The sequence below is a fragment of the Micromys minutus genome (genome assembly GCF_963924665.1).
Source record: "Micromys minutus genome assembly, chromosome: 13".
NCBI classification, from domain to species: Eukaryota; Metazoa; Chordata; class Mammalia; order Rodentia; family Muridae; genus Micromys; species Micromys minutus.
Window position 1 is genome coordinate 34,535,014 of NC_137982.1, and position 12,832 is coordinate 34,547,845.

Here is a 12,832-nt window from a genome sequence, read left to right on the forward strand (position 1 = left end):
GGTCTGTCATCTGGAGGCTTGTGCAGGGATATGAAACTACTTTGGTACAACTTCAGCCTGGCAATATAATGGTTTGGACTTGCCCTGCCCTTGAGGAAAGTATATACAGAGGATACAGGATACTCAGGACCCTGGGTGTTAATTTTAATCAATGGGAACTCCTGAAAAATGCAGCGACTTGGAAGCAGCCTCCGCTTTCAGAACGCTACAGTGAGATCTCTGCTCCGTGAGTGTGTTTTCACAGCTGTTTGCTTGACAATCCGGGCAATGCATAAGTGTGCAGCTCACTGCTCTGCCCGAGGCTGAGCTCTTGTTTTGCTGGCGGCCTCAGGAAAAGGGCAGGCTGAGGGATCCCAGCTCCAGGCCTTTCTCTGTCTAGTCCACTCTGCTCTTCTCCGCTGGAATGTTTTCTGTCAACTCCAAGCACTGCATGCAGTGATGACATTCATTTCCAAGGTTCCCACCCAATGTGACACTCAGGGATGCCTTTGAGATGCAAGTTGAGTTGGACAAGATCACAGTCACACCCAGACTGCCCAAGACAGTCGGCAGAAATGGGGAAGGGCTGTCTGTCTTTTTGGCCTCTGTTTCTTGGAAGGCTTTTTTTTTTTTTTTTTTTTTTTTTTTTTCTGTACTAGTGGGTGGTCCCTTAGGTCTCCTACTACATTCCAAATATTTCTAAAATGTTCTGAGAAGTGGCAGTCAACCAAATGTACACAGTCCTGACTCTGGCAAGACTCTTTGGCCCCATATCCCATTTTGTTATTATTGTTTTCTTTGAAGTCAAGCAGAACACAGAATAATGTGTGAATACCTAAAACTTGGATGTTCATATAAATTTCTTTCCTTCCTTCCCTCCTTCCTTCCTTTTCTACAAACCCTGTGGTTTCCAAGCTTTAATAGCCCAGCAGAGTCAGCCAAAGATTTTATGGAGGTATTTACAACACATATTTATAAGACATATGTGTAGGCCACTAAATCAATACTTTGTGATAATTAAACAGAACAATCTAAAGATGGGATATGAATTAATATTGTTCTGTATTTTCCCGTCTTGCCTCTACAGCCTTGCTGTGCTGCCGAGGAAACACAGGAGGGCGCTGTCTGCACTGAGTCATCGTTGCTGTGCTGCGGAGGAAACACAGGGGGGCGCCGTCTGCACTGAGTCATCATTGCTGTGCTGTGGAGGAAACACAGGGGGGCGCCGTCTGCACTGGGTCATCGTTGCTGTGCTGCCGAGGAAACACAGGAGGGCGCCATCTGCACTGGGTCACCGTTGCTGTGCTGCCAAGGAAACACAGGGGGGCGCCGTCTGCACTGGGTCACCCTTGGCTGTTCTCCAGTCTCATCTACCAGTTGTGCAAAGATGGGTTCTATTGAAAGTCCCCAACAAATTTTCATCTGCCTCAGTGTCAATCAAATGCTGTTATAATCTAAAGGAAAACTGCTGCCCAGGGGTCAAACCCACAAAACAAAGCAGGAAGAAAAAAAAAAAAAAAAAAAAAAAAAAAACCAGCCGATGCATGCGCATTTCTCCCCACATATAAGTAACGATAGAAGGGTGAGTAGCGGTCCCATGGAAGGCCGCTGACCTTAGACACGTAGGACATTCTTCCTCCCAGTTCCTCCTCACCTCGCTTCTCACCCAGAGCCAATCCTCTTCGTTAGAAAACAAACGGACACTGGACATTCCCCTGTGCACACCTTTAATCCCAACACAGGAGAGGCTAGCCTGGTCTACAAAGTGAGTTCCAGGACAGCCAGGGCTACACAGCGGAAATCCGGGGTCGGAAACAACAACAAAGAAAACAGGACGGGCTTCTAAGAGAGAAACATAAAATAAGAAAGAAAATAACTAACATATGGGAATTGAACAAGACCAACAGAAGGAAAAGAGCCCTAGAGAAGGCACAAGAATCAGAGACACACTTGTGTGCACACTCAGGAATCCCATAAAAACACTACACTAGAAGACGTAATACAGACACACAAATGCCGGCACAGACCTGGGCGAGCCTCTTCGCACAATGTCTCTGTTTATTCCCATCAGCTGTAGGAGGGAACATCTCTGACTGTGAGTGAACAAGACACTGATCTGTGAGTATAGAAGAAGGCCTTATGTGTTAATTCACACACGTTTTGTGCCACCATTGCCATGACATATCTTGCAGCTGGAACAAGATTGTGAAAGAGTTTGCTCTCGACTTGGTTAAGTTTCTCTTTTATTGCTTGCATTTTCCTTTTGGTGGCATGCCGAGGACCTTCCTGTTCCAAAGGCACCAGAACATGGGTGAAGGCTCTATGTAAGCACCAGCTCAGCGTCTCCATGTTCAGGGAGCTGTGTAGGCGTTGTCTTTAGCAATGAGCATTTGCTATCATTTTGCGGAGGGCAACTTATAGTCTTGACAACAGCCTTGGGTTCCTTGGGGATTCCCACAGAACCTCTGTAGCAAACAACTCACTCAGATATAATCCATTTCTGGTATCTGAAGCTTCATTGATGACAAGATATGGCCATTTGGGGTTCCGTCTCCCCATTACGGGGTGATTTCACTTAGATCTCCTTCATATACATATATATTTTAGGAAATTTCTACTGTATTAGATTTCTATAGCAACCCTCAAATGAGCCTTATTTTTAGCTGATTCTCCTCATATTCCTCCTTCATCCCTCTCCCCCATCCCCACTTGCGATTCCTGTTCCAGCTCGTTCATCCATCCATAGCTGTCTATTATATTTCCCTTTCCTAATGAGACCTATCTGTATTCCCTTCTACTCCCTAGTGGCTGACTCTATACCTGACCTTTGTGATTCTATGAATTGTTGCTTGGATATTAACTTAAAAGCTAATATCCACATATAAACAAATACATACCATATTTTGTCTTTCTGGGTCCGAGTTTCCTCACTCAGGATGGTTTTATATCTAGTTCCATCCATTTACCCAAGAATTTCATCATTCAGTATTTTTTTTAACAGTTGAGCAAAACCTCATTATGTAAATGAACTACAGTTTCTTTATTGTCTACTGTGGGACATCTACATTGTTTCTAGTACTCTGGCTATCATGGAGTGACCATGGATAAGCAAGTGTCTCTGTGGGAGGATGAAGCATCCTTGGGTATCTGAGTGGTAGCGCTGGATGCTGAAGTAGATCCTTTCCCATGTTTTTGAGGAACTGCCACAAAGTTTGGATGTGGGCCAGTGGTTTTTTAAGGTTTAACAACACTTTATTTGACTGAGGTGTTCATGCCTTCTGTTGTGTGCTCAGTGCCTAAGTGTCTTCCTTCCATCTCCTGTATTCTATTGGTGAGGTTTACCTCTGAGCTTCCTGTTCAAGTGCCTACATCTTTCATGCTCAGATTTCCTTCCCTCAGTTTGGGTTTTCTTTGTTGATTCTATTTCCACTTTTATGTTTTTGAATGATTTTATTCATTACCTTCCACTTTTTGTATTTTCATAGATTAAAGGATTTATTACTTTGTAAGGACCTTGATAATATTCATAAAGGCTATTTTAAGCTCTCTCTCTCTCTCTCTCTCTCTCTCTCTCTCTCTCTGTGTGTGTGTGTGTGTGTGTGTGCGCGCGCGCGCGCACACGCTCATGCATGCACTATGCCTATGCCTATGTTGGAATATTTAGGACCTGCTGTGATAAGGTTCCTGGGCTCTAGAGGACACATATTATATTGGCTGTTATTGATAGTGTTTTTATAAGGCTGTTTGGGCATCTGAAATTGGGACAGTTTGTATCTCTAGGTGCTGATATCCGGTCTTGACTTCAATGGGTAGGTGTTTTGTTCCTTGGTTTCTATTACACTCTCTGGTTCTTAGGAAAGTGTGGCAGCTGTGTGTTGCCTGGTCAAAATTCTTCTGTATCCTTGATTGTCCTTGAGAGTCCCAGGTGTTCTGGGTATTGGGAGTGAACACTAAGGAATTAGGGAGTTTGGGGGGGGCACAAGATGGAGGAAAGCAGAGTGTACCATCTGGGTCTGCACAGTCCCCTAGGAATGTGGGCACAGATTAAGAGAGGCTCACAACAGGCCTGCTATAGAGCTGGGGATGAGACCAGCAGGAATGAGATGGACTTCAGGGGATGGAGGGAATGGTGAAGATCTGTAGTTAGCTTATTTGCTTCCCTGGTCTTCTGGAGTCGGAAGCTGGAATAAAGCAATGTGTCGAAGAGAGACATTAGAAGGGAAACATCTGTGTGATCCACTGCAGACAGAGGCAGGATTTTGGAAGAGGTGGCAGAGCTGAGGGATTGGGTCTGGAGTTGAGGGAGAGGCAGTAAAAATCTGCAGTCAGCCTCCTTGCTTCCTTGGCAAGAGGCAAGTCTTTTGAATATGGGTGTTCTTATTTAGACATGGAATATTTTCTAAAAATGGCTCACGTATTAAAGGCTTGGTTGCTGATGCAAGCAGTAGGCAGAGAGCTTTGCCTGCCCCAGTGGGTCAATCTATCAGTGAAGTCAAACTTGAATAAACTATTAGGAGATGGCAGACCCTGGAAAATGCAGGCTGGTTTCAGAAAGCTCCCTGGAGATGTCTCTGGGCCCCACCTTGCCCTGGCTCCTTCTTATTTATTACTGCTTCCCTCTGCTTCTTGTGTAACATGAGAGTCTTTAACTTTACCTTAGGTCAGTAGCAATAGCACTAACAGACTATGAGCCAAAGATGCTGAGTCGGGAAGCCTGCCTTAGGGTTTTACTGCTGTGAACAGACACCATGACCTAGGCAACTCTTATAAGGACAACATTTAATTGGGGCTGGCTCACAGGTTCAGAGGGTCAGTCCAGTATCATCAAAGAGGGAGCCTGGCAGCTTCCAGGCCAGCATGGTGCAGGAGGAGCTGAGACTTCTAAAGGCAAACAGAAGAAGACTGGCTTACAGGTAGCTAGGGCAACAAAGCCACACCTACTCCAACAAGGCCACACCTACTCCAACAAGGCCACACCTACTCCAACAAGGCCACACCTCCAAATAGTACCACTCCCCGGGCCAAGCATATTCAAGCCACAGAGCCTAAATAAATCTTTACTCCTCCAAACTACTTCAATCAGGTATTTGGTCCTAGTCTGAGTCTATTTCCTGTAGCTGTGATTAAAAGGCCCTCACAAAAGCAACTCAGTGCAGAAAGAGTATTCTGGCTGACAGCTCCAGGTTACCGTCTGTCATGGCGGGGAAGCTGAAGTGGCTGGAGCCAGAGTCTGCAGTCAAGGGACAAAACGTTGAATATGTGCTTACTACTGATTCCTTTTCCCACTTAAGAGTCTAGGATCCCCTGCTTAGGAAATGATCCCACCTACAATTAAGATGGGTCCTCCCACATCAGCGAACATAATCAACATAATCCCTCAGATATTCTCAGAGGCTAATTTTAATCTAGATAATCTCTCACAGGTGTGCCCGGAGGCTGATCTCCCAGGAAAGTCTTGAGTCTGAATTAACAATGAACAAGATCCATCACACAGTGGCCAAAGAGCTATCTAGTAGAAGCACCATTGTTTCAGAAAGAAATGTGCACAGCAGTGAAGAAAAAAAAAAAAAAAAAAAAACAATTCTATATCCTTTCCCTTTTGGAGATGAGCGTATAGAATAGTGGTGGAGCCTAGCCTGCCCAAGGCTATGGGTTCAACACCCAGTTCTTCCAACAGTTTTCATTTTTCACAGCAGGTACAATGTCATAATTACTGGGGCAGGGCCGACTATGAGCCTCTGTCTTTGCAGGATTAAGTGCCTGATTGTATATCCTAAAAGGACGGCATCTTCAGAAAGTCTGAAGGGTTTTTACCCAGTAATGTGGAGATGTGCTGATCCTCTGGTGGGCTGGTCTGTTTTCTTTTGACAGGGAACTCACATTCAGGGACAGCATAGGCAGCTTGTAACAGGGACACAATGATTGTCTGTTTCCCAGCAAGTGACACCAGATGTGCTGTAAAACCATGGTAAGTGAAGTCACTTGAATGAAGGCAGCTGCCAAGGCTGTGCCCAGTTCAGACAAACAAAAATTGACAGGAAACAACAGGGAGCCTGCTGCTCTCCTCAAACCAGAAGGGGAAAAGGGAAGAGGTCACAATGCTTGAGGAAACCATGGCCAGTAGGTGTGCCCGTGGTTACAGGAGCTGTCTTAACCACTCGGATTGCCAAAGCATTGAGGGCTTAAGCAATGGAGACTCCCCAGTGGAGAAGTTAGAGAAAGGACTGAAGGAGCTGAAGGGGTTTAAAACCCTTTAAGAACTATAACACCAACCAACCAGATGCCCCACCACCACCACCACCACCACCACCACCACCAAGCTCCCAGAGACTAAACCACCAACCAGAGAGTACACAGGGAGGGACCCATGGCTCCAGCTGCATGTGTAGCAGAGGATGGCATTGTCTGGTATCAATAGGAGATGCCCTTGGTCCTGTGAAGGCTCGTTTCCCCAGTGTAGGGAATGCCAGGGTGTTGAAGTGGGAATGGGTGGGTAGGAGGGGGAGCATCCTCATAGAAGCAGGGGAAGGGGAAACGGAAAAGGAGGGTGGGGAAAGGGGATAACATTTGAAATGTAAACACATAAACTATCCAAAAAAAAAAAAAAAAAAAAAAAAAAAAAAAAAGCAATGGAGACTCACTTTCCTGAAGTTCTAAAGACCTGGAGCCAAGATTAAGGCTCCAGCAGATTGGTTTCTTCTGAGAATTCTTTCTTTATTGTTTTCTCCCAGTGCCCTTGTGTGGTCTCCCATTGTGCTTTGTCTCTGTGCCTACACTTTCCAGTATTGTAAGGGAATAGCTACCTTGGGGGAAGGCCATGCTTATCCATTTTATGTTCACTCATCTGCCTATCTCTGGATGTCATAACATCCCGAAATAGCAGGGGCTAAGTATGCTTTTAGATGCAGCTAAGTCCGAGACACCAGGGATTCCATTTCTACTTGCAATCACATTCTCAAGCACTGGTGATTAGGTCCTATTTCCCACTGCAGCCATATTCTGAGGTTCTGGCTATTAAATTCGGCATAGGAATGGGGTGGGTACAATTTAGTGCCTGACAGGGACACTTCTAATCTGTGGCTCACAGGGAGGGATCGTGTCTTAGCAGATCATTCTCTTTCTTCTAGTCCACCTTGCAGCAAGAGGTAGGATGAAGATACAAATGACCAGAGCTGTACAGACAGCCAAGTGAGATAACAACCTGATTAGATGTATTCCATTGGAAACAAGTCACTATTCCCCATGGATGTTAACAAGCCACTCCAGAGGTTGTCCTCTGCCTTCCACATTCACACCTAAAGAGACACACATGCATACTGCATACACATACAATAGAGACAAAACCAAAATAATTCTCAAGATTGTTTTTCATTCTTCCCCTGTTTAATGAGGTACAATTAAAATCTAAAAACCACGTCTTAGTTAAGGTTTTGCTGCTGTGCAAAGACACTGTGACCAAGACAACTCTTAAAAGGGCATTTAACTGGGGCTGGCTTACAGGTTCAGAGGTTCAGTTCATTATCATCAAGGTGGGAGTACGGCAGCATCCAGACAGCCAATATGCAGGTGGAGCTGAGAGTTCTACATCATCTGAAGGCCACTAGGAGATCACTGGCTTCCAGGCAGCTAGGATGAGGGTCTTAAATCCCATGCCCACAGTGACACACTTTCTCCAACAAGACCACACCTCAAAACAGTGTCATTCCCTGGGCCGACAAACTGCAATATTAAGAAAATAAACCATGTTTAATGAAGTGGTTCAACTAGTGAGCAATGTTTCCAAGTGCCACAAAGCTAGTTCTTGCTGGGAGGGGCTGGAGAACTCCTAGGAGACCTGGTTCTTTTTGAAGATGAGTGTGGACTTGGCATTGTGATATCTGAGATGGAAGCTCCTGCTAGTATCTTAGAAACACAACTGCTCCTTTAATGGAACTTAGCCACTAAAGTTGGTGGCTAAGCTTTTGTTTGCTAGGTCCCAGCTCTGGGAGCTAAGGGAATCAACCTGCAGTGTGTCTTCTTTCCCCCCTGTAGTTTTCTTACGTTTCCAGCCTGGCAAGCCCCTTAGAACCATCCACTGTTTGGCATCACTTTTGTCCTGTTCTCTCTCTCCTTGGTGCTCTTATTCTCCTTTTCCATCTCCTCTCAGTTTTCCGGTCACCTTTCCTTGCTCATTGGCTATCCCAACCTTTAGGGTGTTCCACATGACAGAGATAAGGAGATTTCAGGGGACCATCTTACGCCAGCGGGCACTCATGTGACGCTGTATGGTAGAGCCCCTCATAGTGGCCTGCTCTGGATATACAGGGCCACTGCCTTGCTAGCCTGGCTCCACAGTGGGAGGAGTTGGAGCCTGAGGGATCTAGACTGAAGCCTGTAACTTGGGAGGTAACAGAGATGGGAGACTGGTTAAACAAGAGGACTCATCCCAAGGACAAGTTAATGAGGGATACTAGGTTTTTGGTTGTCAGAAATATAAACATGAAGGAAAGGTGAAGTCTGCGGTGTTGGTTTGAACTTAGAGGTATGGAGGTAGAAATCTGCATTTTCCAACGTGTGTTCATAAGGCGGGTGTGTGATTACATGCATGCGCTTCCTCTGCACTGTTCAGTGTCAAGGATGAGGAACAGTGACAAGTTGGGAACAAACTTGACATGTCCAGATCTTAGCATCAAAACACAAACTCTACTGAAAAAGAGGCCGAGAGAGATAGATGATTCTAGCTGGAGCAGGGAGTGACCCAAGCAGACAAGTGTATAAAATAACCAGGCGTGTCTGAAAGGCACATGGCTGCACTGGAATAGTGTTGTGTTCAAAGTGTAGCTACACAACCCATTGAATAAAATAAAACCCGAATCCCTATTCAGACCAGAAAGGAAATGAGTAAGAGGGCGAGCCGTTTCCATGGTTTCAAACTTCCTACCAGTTACTTTGTAACCGCCAGGTAGCAAAGGGTGACATTTTGGTCTAACGGATGTCTATGTGAGGAGCAGGACATCACTGGAAACAAAGCAAGCTGACATCAGGTTCTCTTGGTGGGATCCAGCTTTACTACGTGGTAATCCTGCCAGTGGAGGATGACCCAGAAATGTCATATACCAATTGGAGGATATGTCCCCAAATAACTGTTTTAGAATCCTCAATTGCATCGACGTCATGAAAGTCAAGGACAGATGAGCTGCTTCATACTGAGAGAAAATAAAAACAGGACAGTTGAGCGCCTTGTAGGAGTTCCAGCTGCATCTTTTTGCAACAAAGAACGATTTGAGAGTCACTGCTGAAACTTGACTGTGGTCTGAGGGTTTATCAGTGGTAACATTACTTTCCTTATTTCATAGTGGAATTGGGATTATATAGAATTGTCCTTTGTGTGAACATTTTTCTATCAAATAAATCAGAGAAGTTCTTTGCATTGTATTTGTGACTTTGGTGGTTTAAATTTTTTTTTTTTAAATATTTACTTCATCACATGTCATCCCAACAGCAAGACACATTATAGCAAACAGAAATTTCTCTTGAATTCAGAAGGAATGAGAAGTGATGTTAACGGCATTTGGCAGTAGGCCCTTCAGGACCCCCTGTTCTCTGTCCTCAGCTCTCAAGGGTCTGCTGGCTGGCAGAAAACTATCATAGAGATGCCCTATCATTTGTGAGACTCCCCTGAAAGGTACTGTGCGAGTCAAGAGAAGGTACCGTTTGCTTGTTTGCCGGTGCACTGGTTGCAGGAAGGGCCACTTACCCAAATGTACAGTCTGGTGACAGCCTTGAACTGCTGCTTCTGCTGAAGATGAGAGGAGACAGTGTCCTGAGAGTCGCCTAAAACACTCTGTAAGCCACTAGCAGTGAGTGAGCTTATGCACATTCTCAGTGTGAGTATAATGGGAGAGAAAAGAGCTCTAAGGGATGAAGCGCATGGGCTAAAAGCCTTTGACTAGAACTTCTAATGCAGCACACTGAAGAGCCTATAGCATCTCAGGATCACTTGCAGAGAAGAGTCCTTTGCCATGGCCCAGGAGAAACCACCTATTCAGTGAACAGATATTCAAGAACCATTCCAGGTACCTGCTGATCCCCAACCTATAACCGGGGGCAAATGATTGCCCAGTTAAAAAAATTCAGAATGCTGTGTTGAAAGCATCCGATATGCTACTTGATTAAATACACAAACAGGAGACGACATGATGTTTTCTTGTAACACGGGAAACTTCACGGTGGGAGCGGAGCGGACAACTCTCAGGACATCTGCTCCAGGTCTCACGTGGGCAAGGGCGGAGCCTTCTTTGTGCCTGTCGCAAGGTCTAGGAAGAAGTGCGTGCTCTGGAGTGATTCTCATCAGCGATGAGGAATACGGTGGTGTGTCAGAGCTCCTCAGGAGAAATGCTGAGGTCCCTCACAGACCTTCCAAACTTCTTACTTAGCTCTCGTTTTTGTGACATCTCCTGACACTGCCACTTCAAGAAGATAAACTCCATATTTCTCCTTCAAGGAACAATTCGTCCAAGGCCGCATCATGTTACCTTGCTTTCTAATGTGTTATCCTAAGAAAAAACTATTTGTATGTTTATTCAGGTGCCCACAGAGGCTGGCCGAGGCTGCATCTCCTGGCTCTGAAATTACAGGTGGTTATGGGCTTCCTGGGTACTGGGAGCCAAAGCTGGATTTTCTGGAAGAGCTAGCTGCTCCAGTCTTAATCACGGGGCCATCTCTGAAATACATCCTCAACTTCCATACTGAAAATACTTCATGCTGAGGGTTGTATAGAATCTACAATTCTGTACTCAACACCTTGGCACGAGTACTTTTCTGGTTAAAGTTCTCTTCAAAATGACTTCACAGTACTTACTCGCTTACATGTTTTTAGTCATAATTAATTTTTGCTATTTTAAAGATAACCAAAGCAACACAATTTTATTTTCCTCATATATTACATCTCAACCAGTTTCCCCTCTCTCCTCTTCTCCCAGTCCCTCCCCACCTTCCTCCCCCCACCATCCACTCCTCTTGAATTTCCCCCTCAGAAAAGGGCAGATATCACCGAACCTGGCAGATTAAGCCTTGTATTAAGGCTGGATGAGGCAAACTAGACAATACAAATTTTTATGAGCTTCAAATTCAAGAATCTATCAGGTTCCCAATTAGTCAAGAAGGAAGCTGTCATGAGTCTTAGGATGGAACAGGGCAGAGGTGTGCTCCTGGTGACCTAGTGAGTGCTCTCAGTTGGAGTACACGTGGAGGTGAGCTGCTGGGGTGGTGTACAGCCAGCAGTGAGGGGGGAAGGGGTAAAACTGCGGAGGGACATTCAACCCAGTACAGTGCTGCTGAGCGACCGCTGCTCACTTCGGACTGACATCTGAAACAGGATTCGGGCTCATTATGGTTGGCAGTGCCAACACTAGGAGGCGAAATGGCAACAGTCTCAGCTTGGCAAGAAGACTTGAAGGTTTAGGGAAACATCACTGTAGGCGTAGAAAAGCATCACTGTAGGTGTTCAAGCTGGGGAACCGCTTTAGGGGCACCAAGGGGAGTGGGGATGCCTATTCTCCTTTAAGTTCCACGTCCACGTGATCAAACCTTCACCTTTGAGTCTTATGCTTTAGGATAATAGCACAGCAGTTTGTTTAAGCCAACGCCACCTGGTTTTAATTCAGAGCAGCTAGGGACACCTGCTGGTACTTTGCTTGCCAGGCCTTTGGCTTCTTCCGTTCCTTGGTCTCTCTCAGTCTTAGAAGTCCCACCGAAGTCACTCTGTAGCCTAAGCAACGAAGCCCACATGCGGGTGCTTTTCCCATCTCCACCATCAGTAAGACTGTTTGGGGCTTTTATATTGAAGCCCAAGTCTGAGCAGTACATGCTCTGAGACGTTCAACACTCTCTGGCAGTTAGCCTTGAAGTTTGCACTGTGTCTGGTCTCTTTCTGGGCCCACGCTGAAGGTTGAATAATAAAATCTCCCTCTGGTGGCTCCAGCTCAAACACGATCTTACCTAACAGAGACAGAGTGCCTGAGACACGGAGGAGCCCACGAGTGGGATTCAAATTCCACTGCTGAGCACTTGATCCCCCTGAAGGCTACGCATGCACACATCCTGGCTGTGCCAGTGACCCCAGATCCTGACCAGGGCACCATCAGCCACAGAGCACAGGGTCAGCAGCTTGTCCCCAGCCATGGGAGAATCAGTTTACCTCATCACTTTGCTATTTGAGAAGAAACTGCCTGGCTTTCCTCAAATCCACGTTCTGAGTCCTCTGCCCTCCCCTGACTACTGGGCCCTGTTAGGCTTCTTGTGGAAAGGGGAAAAGGGAGAATGTGATAGGTTGATGATCTCTGTAGCAGCGTTAACTAGATCTGTCCCTCTTTGGCTCTGCAGATGGGGAGAGCTACTTCCTGTCGGTTGTGGGTTAGCATCTGAACAGTCTCTAATGGGCTGGGAAGCACCACCTTTCTCCCACTGATACTGCATTCAAGAGGTAGAATTATAATATTCACACTATCATGAACATACCGGGGCCACTACTCATCAAGGCATGGACCCTGGGGTACTAGGATTCCAGCACCCCGAAGTGCCACCAAAGGCTGCAAGCACACACCAGAGAACTGCTACATCTGTGCTTTTCTTTTATCCAACCAACAGTCCCATCTTCCCACCTGGCAGACTAGAAGGTAATCCTGATGCCATCTAACCTTCCAGCAAAGTTTGGCTTATCCACAATAGTGTTGCCCCTGGTTTGTGTGAACATGTGGCTCGGTCAATTTCCATGTGCCTATGTGTTCCTGAACTCCTGTACATGGATGGTCCCCATGTCCGTCATTCTGCACAATAATTAAGAGTCCTCAATGAAAACTATTTAAGGGAAAAG